The 9,635-nt window shown below is 46.3% G+C and overlaps 1 pseudogene; it reads right to left on the bottom strand.

Annotated features, from left to right (window-relative positions):
- Positions 1–237: 237 nt before the first annotated feature.
- Positions 238–4,514, bottom strand: LOC125506668 (annotated as a pseudogene).
- Positions 4,515–9,635: the final 5,121 nt, after the last annotated feature.

Genomic DNA, 9,635 nt, shown 5'->3' with positions numbered 1-9,635 from the left:
TTGCTCCTCTCACCTTTTGCTAACACCTACAAGTGTATGAAAACAGCTAGCATGTGAAAAATATATAAATCTATTTTGCAACATGATAGATACTGTACCGAGGGAAAAAGAAGAAGAAGGATTACATTCCAAACAAATAAGACAAGAATTTTTTGTGACAAAGAAGACAACAATTAATAATTGTTTAGAAGGGAAAAGAAGAAAATGATACCTGAACGGTAGCCAAAAACCCCAAAGCTAATCCTCATACCAAACCAAGGTGGGACGGTTAGGATGTTCCTTCATTGCTTTCTCCATAGCAGCCCGCGACTCTACGTCATCCTCATACACATGGATGTGAAGATGGCGCAAGCTGGGCAAGCTTCTCAGTATCTCCACGTCGCTCTCATTGATCACGTCCATTGAGATGCATAGTTTCTCAAGGTTGACAAGAGAGGCCACCCATGTCGGAACCTTCGAGAGGGAGTCCCCCGCGATGATAAGCTCACGAAGGCCACACTGAGGATCGGGAAACCATGAACGCTCGAAGTACTCATCCGCTGCCTCCTTTACAAAGATGTGCAGAGACTCAAGGCCTGCTTTACCGAGCTCACATATCGAAGAGAGAAACTCCTCCTCATCCTCCTCGATCTCCTCCTCCTCTTTGTCGTAATTAACATCACAATTACCCATATCATACATGTTCCATATTATGCCCAGCTTCCTCAGTTTTTTCAGTTGGCCAAGTCTCTTTAGAAATTCCGTTGACTAAGTATAAATATCGAGACCTTCCAACACTCTCAATCCCTGCATGGCCGCGATTTCATCTGGTACTGTTTCATAACCATCGACATGTAGAGTTACATAACAGGCCAACCGTTCTTGGATGGGCATAGAGATTTCCATTAGTTTGCTGTACCCATTCACGTCAATCTCCAAATGTTGCAGCCTTGCCACCTGGTCTGGAATCTTCGTTACAGCTTTGGCATGTTTGAACCTCAAGTACTTGAGGTGCACCAAATTTCCAATGCCCGCAAGGTGATCATCTTCTAACTGTGAACAATCCTCAAAGTCCAGAACACGCAAGAGTCGAAACTCCGACAAAGACGGGATCTTCACATTATGACCAAACACATGGAGTATTATTTTACCACCAGAACCTGTGGGAAATGCACACTCAATAACCTTCCATGTTTCCACATCCCATATATCATCAAGTACAATAAAGTACCTGCAAAAATATATAAATAAAGGTTGAGCTTACTGAGATAAAATAAGAAGTAAAGGAGTTCGAATGTCCATGAGAATATACTTGTTTGGTCACACGGCCAGGAGAAGTTTCGGCAGAATTTGCACTGGAATGGACAATTCACTGTTCACTAAATGTATCTTGCACATGTACACTGATGGCCCGGTAAAGACTAAAATACTTTGGATGCTAGAATTCCCTCTAAAACATCAAAATTGCCCTTTGTTATTTACGGAAAGAGGGGCGAGAGCATCTACAACCGGACACCCATACCCGCCCCAAACACTCGGACGGGCTGCCTAGTCAGTGATCGAATGCAGAAGCGGCACCCAATCGGGCGCCCCAAATCCAACCCAAACGTCCGGACTGGCTGGCAACCCCCATATTCGGCCCATATATGGGGTGGATATGGGACGCCTGGATGCGGGCGCCATGTCGGATCAGTCCTCTAGGGCCCGCACCATCCCCACAAAAACCCCATCCCATCCGACGAACCCTAGTTCCACCTCAGTCCACACTCGTCTTCTCCGCTCTCATCGGCTCCTCCACTTCTCTCAAATCCTACCCTCCCCTCCGCCATGGCCAACTCCGGTGAGCGCTCCGGCAGTGAACCCAATCCCATCGACTGGGACATGCTCGTGAAAGACGCCAAATCTAGGTCCGACACGCCGGACGACGAGGAGCTGCACTCCGCATCGCCATCGAGCGCTCACACGTGGACACCGGCGGTAGCTCGAGCTCCCTCGCATCCACCGCTAGCTCTTCCACCTCCTGCCACAGGAATGCGGGACACAGTCGCCCTTCCGGCTTTGCCTTGCTTCAGATCCGGCCCGCGGTCGTCTCCCCTTCCCCTTCGACGCGCGCACCACTCGAGTAGCAATGGGTGCTCGTGCCTGTGGCTCCGGTGCGCATGCGCATGACGGAGTCGGAGGCGAAGCCCCCCGACGCGAGCGGCAGCGGGCGGCGGCTGCGGTAGAGCCCGGCTTGTCTTGACAGAGCACACGCTCCGTGCCAGTGGATCCGGAGGAGGCGCTCCTCCGTGGGGTCATGCGGAGGTCACTGACCATGACAGAGGCCGACGCGCGGCGCCTCTGGCGCAAGAAAGCGAAAGCGCTCCGCTTTGGTCTCGAGGCGTCCGAGCGCCTCGCCCGGGAGAAGGAGACCGCCGCCACCAAGGTTGCCGGCCACGCGAAGGAGCAGTAGTGCCTCCTCCACCTTCTCTCTGAGTACATTTCGTATGCATCGGAGAGCCACACCACCACGGACGATGACGACGACCCTCCTGCCGCCGATGCGTACAAGGAGGAGATGGGCCGCCGCACCGCCGACCGCAAGGGCAAGGCCCGGCCAAGAAGTGGTGAACTCCGGCCGCCCTCCATACCTTTTTATATTTTAGTTGTTTTTATGTTCGATTGAGGTTTAATTTGAACTAGCGTGGCCCCTTTGGATGAACAAATTGCATGTCCGATGTCGGCAACTGCCAAACTTTTATTCTATGTCTATGATCTATGTCCTATGCATGTGTTTGTATGAAAGAGGTTATTCGCATTTGTGGTTTGTGGTTGTGGAGGGGAAATTTTGGGTACTATCCAGGCAGTGCTAGCGGACACGGCCGGACACACCAGCGGGGGTATAAGGGCTCCAAATTAGGTGATCCTTATTGTAGATGCTCTGATGTTAACAAGGGACATCCTAGCTAAGCGTAACAGACGCATAAGTAATGTTGTTCTATTATGAAAATGCATGGGGCGGTTGAGGCGTCTTTTCAAGAAAACCGATGAGAAAAAATAGAAATGGGAGAAAAACAATCAAAAGGGAAGAGGGGAAGGGGGTAAAGATGTTGGACGAAAGGGCAAGCAAAACACTATGTGGTGAAATAGGGAACCCTGAGTGGAGTATGGCGTTGCAGAGGCCAGGCTGCATGGAGCCTGTTTTGCAAAAAAAGAAAAATCAAAAGATATTTAAAAGTTTCAAAAAATGTCAAATCTTTTTCTATAAATACATAAGCATCTTCTTCAAATATGTATACAATTTCATCAACTAATTTGACTATTTGCAAGCTACACAAAAAAGACAAATATCAGTCCCAAAAACAAAAAGGAAAAGGCATATTTTACTCCATGTATTTGTCTTTTTTGTATACATCACATATTAACATATATGTTTATAAATTTTTACACATGTATACTACAAATGTCAATGCGTATACTTTTTTCAGCTATTTTTGAAGTGTGAAAAAGTATTTCCGTTGAAAGAAAAATAAAGAGCTCTATGAAGCTCAGTTGCTGCTTGCACTTTTCGACCCTGAGTGAGGCATTTTTAGGTAAGTAGAGATTTCAGCTCATTAACATTATAATAAAAAATTATAATACCGCATATTTTTATTTCAGAATTTTGATTTGAATTTAGGATAATCCACAATTATTGTTCTCAAAATTTACACGTTACATGAGAAATATCAAAACCGTACGTCACCTAAATACTTGGGCGCATACTAGTGAATTAAATTAATAACGGTCCAAAATTAATACAGGATATGTAGTCTGCATGAATTTTCAGGTAAGCAAAGCGTTCAAATTTTAAAGCCATATATACAGTCTGTCTTGGAGCAAGTCTGAAATCATGGCGACAAGCTGTGGTAAATCCTTGACGCCAGGAGAAGGAGAATATGGACGTTTCAGTTGATTGTAAATGGCGCGCATAACTAGGACCTTGTCTGCATTTCGTGGCACGGAGCAGAAAGCAGGGCAACGGAATTGGCCTTTGAGCTCTTGGTACACTTGACTCGCCAGAGTTGTCTTGCCCGTTCCTACTGACCCTCTGGGTGTGGTTGCTGTTGCGTTGACTCAGAAGCAGAACCGGCCAGTAGTAGTTGGATGAGCTCTTGTTTGGGCCCGTCAAGGCCGACGAGTTTGGACGCGTCGTCGACGATGGCTGGAGCCCTGGGATCAACCTTGGACCTCTTGTGGTTGTGCCTCTCGGCGACCTGGACCACCTGTTCCTTGAGATCATCGACGGCCTTGGCGATCTGGTGACGAGCCTTGGTCCGGCCCAGCATGGCCTTCATCTTGTCCAAGAGTCCGGCCAGATCGGCGGATTTTTCGCAGACGGTAGCCTCCATGAAGTCGTCGAGGTCGTCGTCGATGTCGTAGGACAGCTCCCGGATCTCCTGCAAGCAGGCCTTGTCCTGCTCGCTTATCGGATCTCGATCCGTGTCTCTTTTTTCTGTGTTGGACTGTGGGTGATGGGTGATGGGTGGGGCTGTGGTGGTATGGTAGTGGTACATGCTGGATGAATGGATGCTCCAGCTTTATACTTGCATGTTTCAACCATGAGCGACTTGTTTGGGAATGGGAGGACCCTGCACATCGCCCACCTCATGGCACGTTACAGGATGGACGAGGCGTACGTAGTAAACAGAGATCTGATCAAACGACCAACAGCGTACGCAGAGGAGGAGGATGAAAAAAAAAAGGTGTGGCAAAGTCTTAAGGAAAGAATTCTTTTGATGCAAATCGAAAGAGCCAATACACATTACAACGAAAAATCAAACACAATAAAAATGTAGGCATGTTTCAATAGGAAAACAACCTAAAACATACAGATAATGAAGCTTTCAATGGTGTCTAGAAGACTCACGCAATAACAATGCCCTACCCTCATTCTGAAAATCTTCCTTAATTTTACCACGATCAATACTTTTGAAAATCTCTCGCTCAATATAACAAACAATCAAGTCATTAAGACAACCATTGGTCATCTTGCTGTGCATCTCAGTCTTGATGATTTTCATTGATGAGAAGACTCTTTCAACTGTTGTCATCGCTAACGGTAGTAGAAATGCCAACTCAATAGGCGATAAACAGTAAGAAACATGACATGCCTTTTAAGTTCAACCAGCATTTAGCTAGGCTTGCAATATCATGACACGATATCATGACAAGCTCTAAAGTCTTCAATTCTTCTCATATGGATAATGAATAGATTAAGGTTATCTTCTATATGTTTATATTCATAATCAGAGAAATCATCATGATAAATCTCTGTGAACCTAGCAAGCTTATTCAAGTTGAACCAAAAAAACTCTCCATTTGATGAACCAAACCTCCTACCCCGTCGCGGTCACCCGCCTCGGCAGGAGTTGCCACTAGCGCTGCTGCCGCGTTGGCTTGTCGCGCTAGTTAGGGTTCGTCGCGTCGGCCATCGGGTGGAGTTAAAAGTTGGTGGAGATGTGCATGTGCGTCTCGATTGGGTTGTGCGTTCTCGACCTAGCTTGACGTCTCGATCGGTTGTTTTTTTTAAATTTGCCAACACTTTGTTAATCCATAAAAATGTTCAATGAAATATAGGATATGGGTCACGAGGATGGATAAGCCACAAGTATCTTTTTAAGGGTGGATAAGCCATAAGTGGCGACCCTAATCAAGCATAGCAGAGCTTGGCTCGACGCCTCGACCGTTTGCTTTTTTTAGGGAACCTCGATTGTTTGCTGCCTTGTGCGTGGGCGCTCAATCAATTCCTGGTCCAACTAGCTGGATGCATCGACCTATCTCTTCTTTTAGCGTAAAATGCCAGCGGTCAAAACCAATTAGCGAGGCAGCCGTAACATACATAAGCATACATTTTATTTTTCTCAGAATCAAGGTATGGCGGGTGCCATACCATGCCCATCGGAGGTCTCCACCAGTGCATACGCGCAAATTAAGCACCAACGCGTAAAAGCATCTACCACCCCCGACACCAAATTGGACCCCTCAAACGGTTTCCTTCTCTGCATCCAAACACTTCATATTTCAAATCTTAAATTCATACAAAAATGAAAAAAAAAATACTAGCCTGCACTACTAATTATCGTCGGAGATGTCCGGGTGGCACGTATAGCCCGTATCTCCTCGAGCAGCTGGAGGCGCCACTCCAGCGTCAACATAACGTACGTGGTCACCCTCTGCCTGACCATGGCTATCGCGGACGGCGAGCGGAGAGGGACATAAGTGGATGTGTCTTGGGCTGCTGCCGCAGAGAGGGAGGAAGCGGATGTGGCTAGGGCTAGGGCTGGGGGTTGCCGTTCGTGTTAAATAGCCAGACGTTTGCCTCAGGCGGCGAGCCAGAGTAGCGCCACACGGTCACACCCTCCCGAAGGAGATGCTCATCGGACCGTTGTGTTTCCGAACGATATTGTGTGGGATCCGATCGTCAGTCCGACATGACAGGCGCACTCGGGCCGCCCCAGATTTGGCTAAATATGAGGGGATCAGCCTGAGCATTTGAGGCCGGTTTAAGTCATCCAAGTGGGTCGAGTTCTTTTAACCGATCAGTGTTCGGACATTTGAAACTGGTTTAAGACGTCTGACTATAGATGCTTTAAGGACAACTCCAAGAATTCAACCTTTTAGTCCGTTTAGGTGGCCAGGAGGCCGTCCCTTGTCCGCTCTTTCACTAGAAGGGCCTAGGGCCTAGATATTTTATTGTTTTGAAAAGAAAGTTCATACTGTAGCCTCTTCATTATGATGATGCACACAATCATTGTTATTGTTATTAATTAGAGTATAAAATAAAAACACAGCCGAATCATTACAAAGAGATGAACAAAACAATCATCACTTCAAAAACGGATCTGTGTGTAATCATCTCAGCTCAACTCCTCTCCGAAGATACCACATAAAAATCTTTACTTTTAGTGGCATCTTCGATTTCCAGATTTGTTTATTATTGGCCACTGAAATCTCTGTGTGCGATAGTGCACGATACATAGAGTCAACTGTGAAGGACCCAAATGTAGTAAGATTTCAGCGAAAGACATCCCGCGCTTGTGTCAAGTTAATCAAATTTAAACGGGATAGAAGATGTTGCCATGACACAAGACGGGGCCCAACCAAATCCCTCTGAAATGATATATCTGGCGGAGAAGTGGTCATCACATGCGCAAGAGTATCGTTCTTATCGCGTACAATGCGGTACAAGGCTGGGTACTGTTCTCGGAGAGTGGTATTTCCTAGCCACTTGTCCTCCCATAAGCGTATCTCCGAACCGTCCTTTATCACGAAGGATCCGAAACGGAAAAGATGTTTCTTTACCGCCATCAGACCAACCCAAAAATGCGAGTCACCGGGCTTCCAATAAGCCTGGGATAACGCCTTTTGGCCTAAATACTTGTTGCGTAGTATAGTTTGCCAAACACCATCCTCAGTAAGAAGTTTGAACAACCATTTACTGAGTAAGGCATCATTCTTGACCTAGAGATCCTGAACACCTAAGCCTCCTTGGTCTTTCGGTCGGCAAACGATGCTCCATTTGGTTAGTGTATACTTTTTCTTTTCACTGTCTCCTTGCCAAAAAAATCGGGACTGAAGTAATCCAGTCTTTGCAGAACCCCTTTGGGTAGTTGGAAAAATGAGAGCATGTAGAGAACCATGTTGGTGAGGACATAATTGATCAAAACTAGTCGTCCTCCAACGGAGAGCAAATTTCCTTTCCAACTGCTCAACCGTTTCTCCAATCACTCTTCAACATGTTTCCACTCCGCATTAGTGAGACATCGATAATGAATCGGAATTTCCAAATATTTAATCGGGAATTGGCCTTGTGCACATCCAAACAAGTCAGCATAATGTTCAGCCGTCTCCTTGGCTTTTCCAAAACAGAACAATTCACGTTTATGGAAGTTGATTTTCAAGCCTGACATTTGCTCAAAAGCTGAAAGCTGACAGCCTCGCTCGACGCAACTAGAAAGGAAGCAAGAAATGTAGTTTTTGTACTCATGACGAGACAATCAAACATCTCTTCTTTCAATGCAAATTTGCGCGTTCTACATGGTCAATTATCCAAATAGCGTCAAATTTGTATCCACCAACAAGTGTTATCAATATATATGATCACTGGCTTGATGGAATACCAAATACTTTTAGTACGCTAATACGGGTGGGAGCGTCTGTCTTACTATGGTCGCTTTGGCTATGTAGAAATGATTGTGTTTTTAATGGCAAAATCTCTTCTCCTATGTAGGTTATTTACCATTGTACGCACTGGCTTCGTATGTGGTCTACTCTGCACCGAACGGAGTACCAATCGCTGTTCAAGGCGGTGTGTATGCGGTTGGAGCGGGTGGTCAGGGAGGTTTTTACCCAACATGGGTGGCAGCATAATCTCTGAATCGGTCCACCTTCTCCATCGACATAGGCATAGTTTCGGCCCCATATGGCTTTTCTGTTGCCACTTTGTCGTTTTTATATTTTTTGTCAGAGTGTTTTGTTTGATGGCTGTGTGCATCTTAGCTATGCAGAGACCGGATGTCGCTCTTTATATTTTGTATCCGTCCTTTATCGAAAAATCTCAGCTAGTACTCGGCGCTAGGCCAAAGAGACCCTAACGAATGGGTAGGTCGCCATTCCACCATACACAACTTCCCCAGCAATCGGGATGCATGCCACAGTGCGTCAAACAATGCCGACACGAGCCTTGGCTTCCTCCATGTAAGCAAAGGCAGATGACGCCGCCAAGCTTGATGACTATGGAGGGCCGCCGGTGCGCCCCTGCCCCATCAGTGACGATACCTTTGCTGGCGTAGGCTTAGGCAATCTCCACCCACCGTGTTTGGACATCTGCCTCCTCTCACGACAAACTCTGGCGTGACAAAGAGCACTTGCTAGAACTATGGCATGTAATATTGGCCGTTGGATCTCCCACGCCCTTGGTGGACCCTTGATTAAATCTAGCTTCACATGGGCTGAGTTGTTCACACGTCAACTATACTGCATAACAGGGAGTTGTTGTTGACTTTCTGCGCCGGCCATCCATTTTGGAAAACGATCACCTCACCTCCTATTCATCCAGACTGGGAGGTAGTTAAACTAATTAATTCATGCGTGATCTGCATGTCAGTTAAACTAATTCATTTGTGGTTTGCATGTTTTTTTCATTTAAAAAAGATACGGATTTCAGTCTACACTTCTTCCATTAGTAACATTATCAGTCCAAAGATTAAAAATATTATCTGCCACCGAAGCAAAGCCAGCTCTCATTTTTGAGTTTCTTAGATAATGGAAGAGCACCTCTGACCTCAAAAAATGTAGGGCCACATCTGCTCTCATTTCGGGTTAGGGTCCGGGTCTATGAAGGGCTGCATCTTGTTGAGACATGAATGCATCTTGTTGGGAGTTGCAATATTGCTGAATAACAAGGCATAAATTTCACAAAAACGACCATGCCTTTGAAACCCCGCCAAAAAAGTTTAAATCTAAGATTTTTCATTTTTTCTGCATGATAACAGTTTCAGCAAAATTATGACGTGGGGGTACTCAAAGATCTTTTTCCCCTAGCGCTCGAGGCCTAGGGTTCCCTTGTCCTCCGGCGCTCTAGCCGCCGGCCGCGAGTTTTGCTGGATTGATCGCTCCTGCAGTGATCGCCCTCG

This window comes from Triticum urartu, chromosome 5 (genome assembly GCF_003073215.2).
Source record: "Triticum urartu cultivar G1812 chromosome 5, Tu2.1, whole genome shotgun sequence".
Taxonomy (NCBI): domain Eukaryota; kingdom Viridiplantae; phylum Streptophyta; class Magnoliopsida; order Poales; family Poaceae; genus Triticum; species Triticum urartu.
Note: the sequence above shows the minus strand (reverse complement) of the source record. Positions and strands in the feature narration are given on the sequence as shown.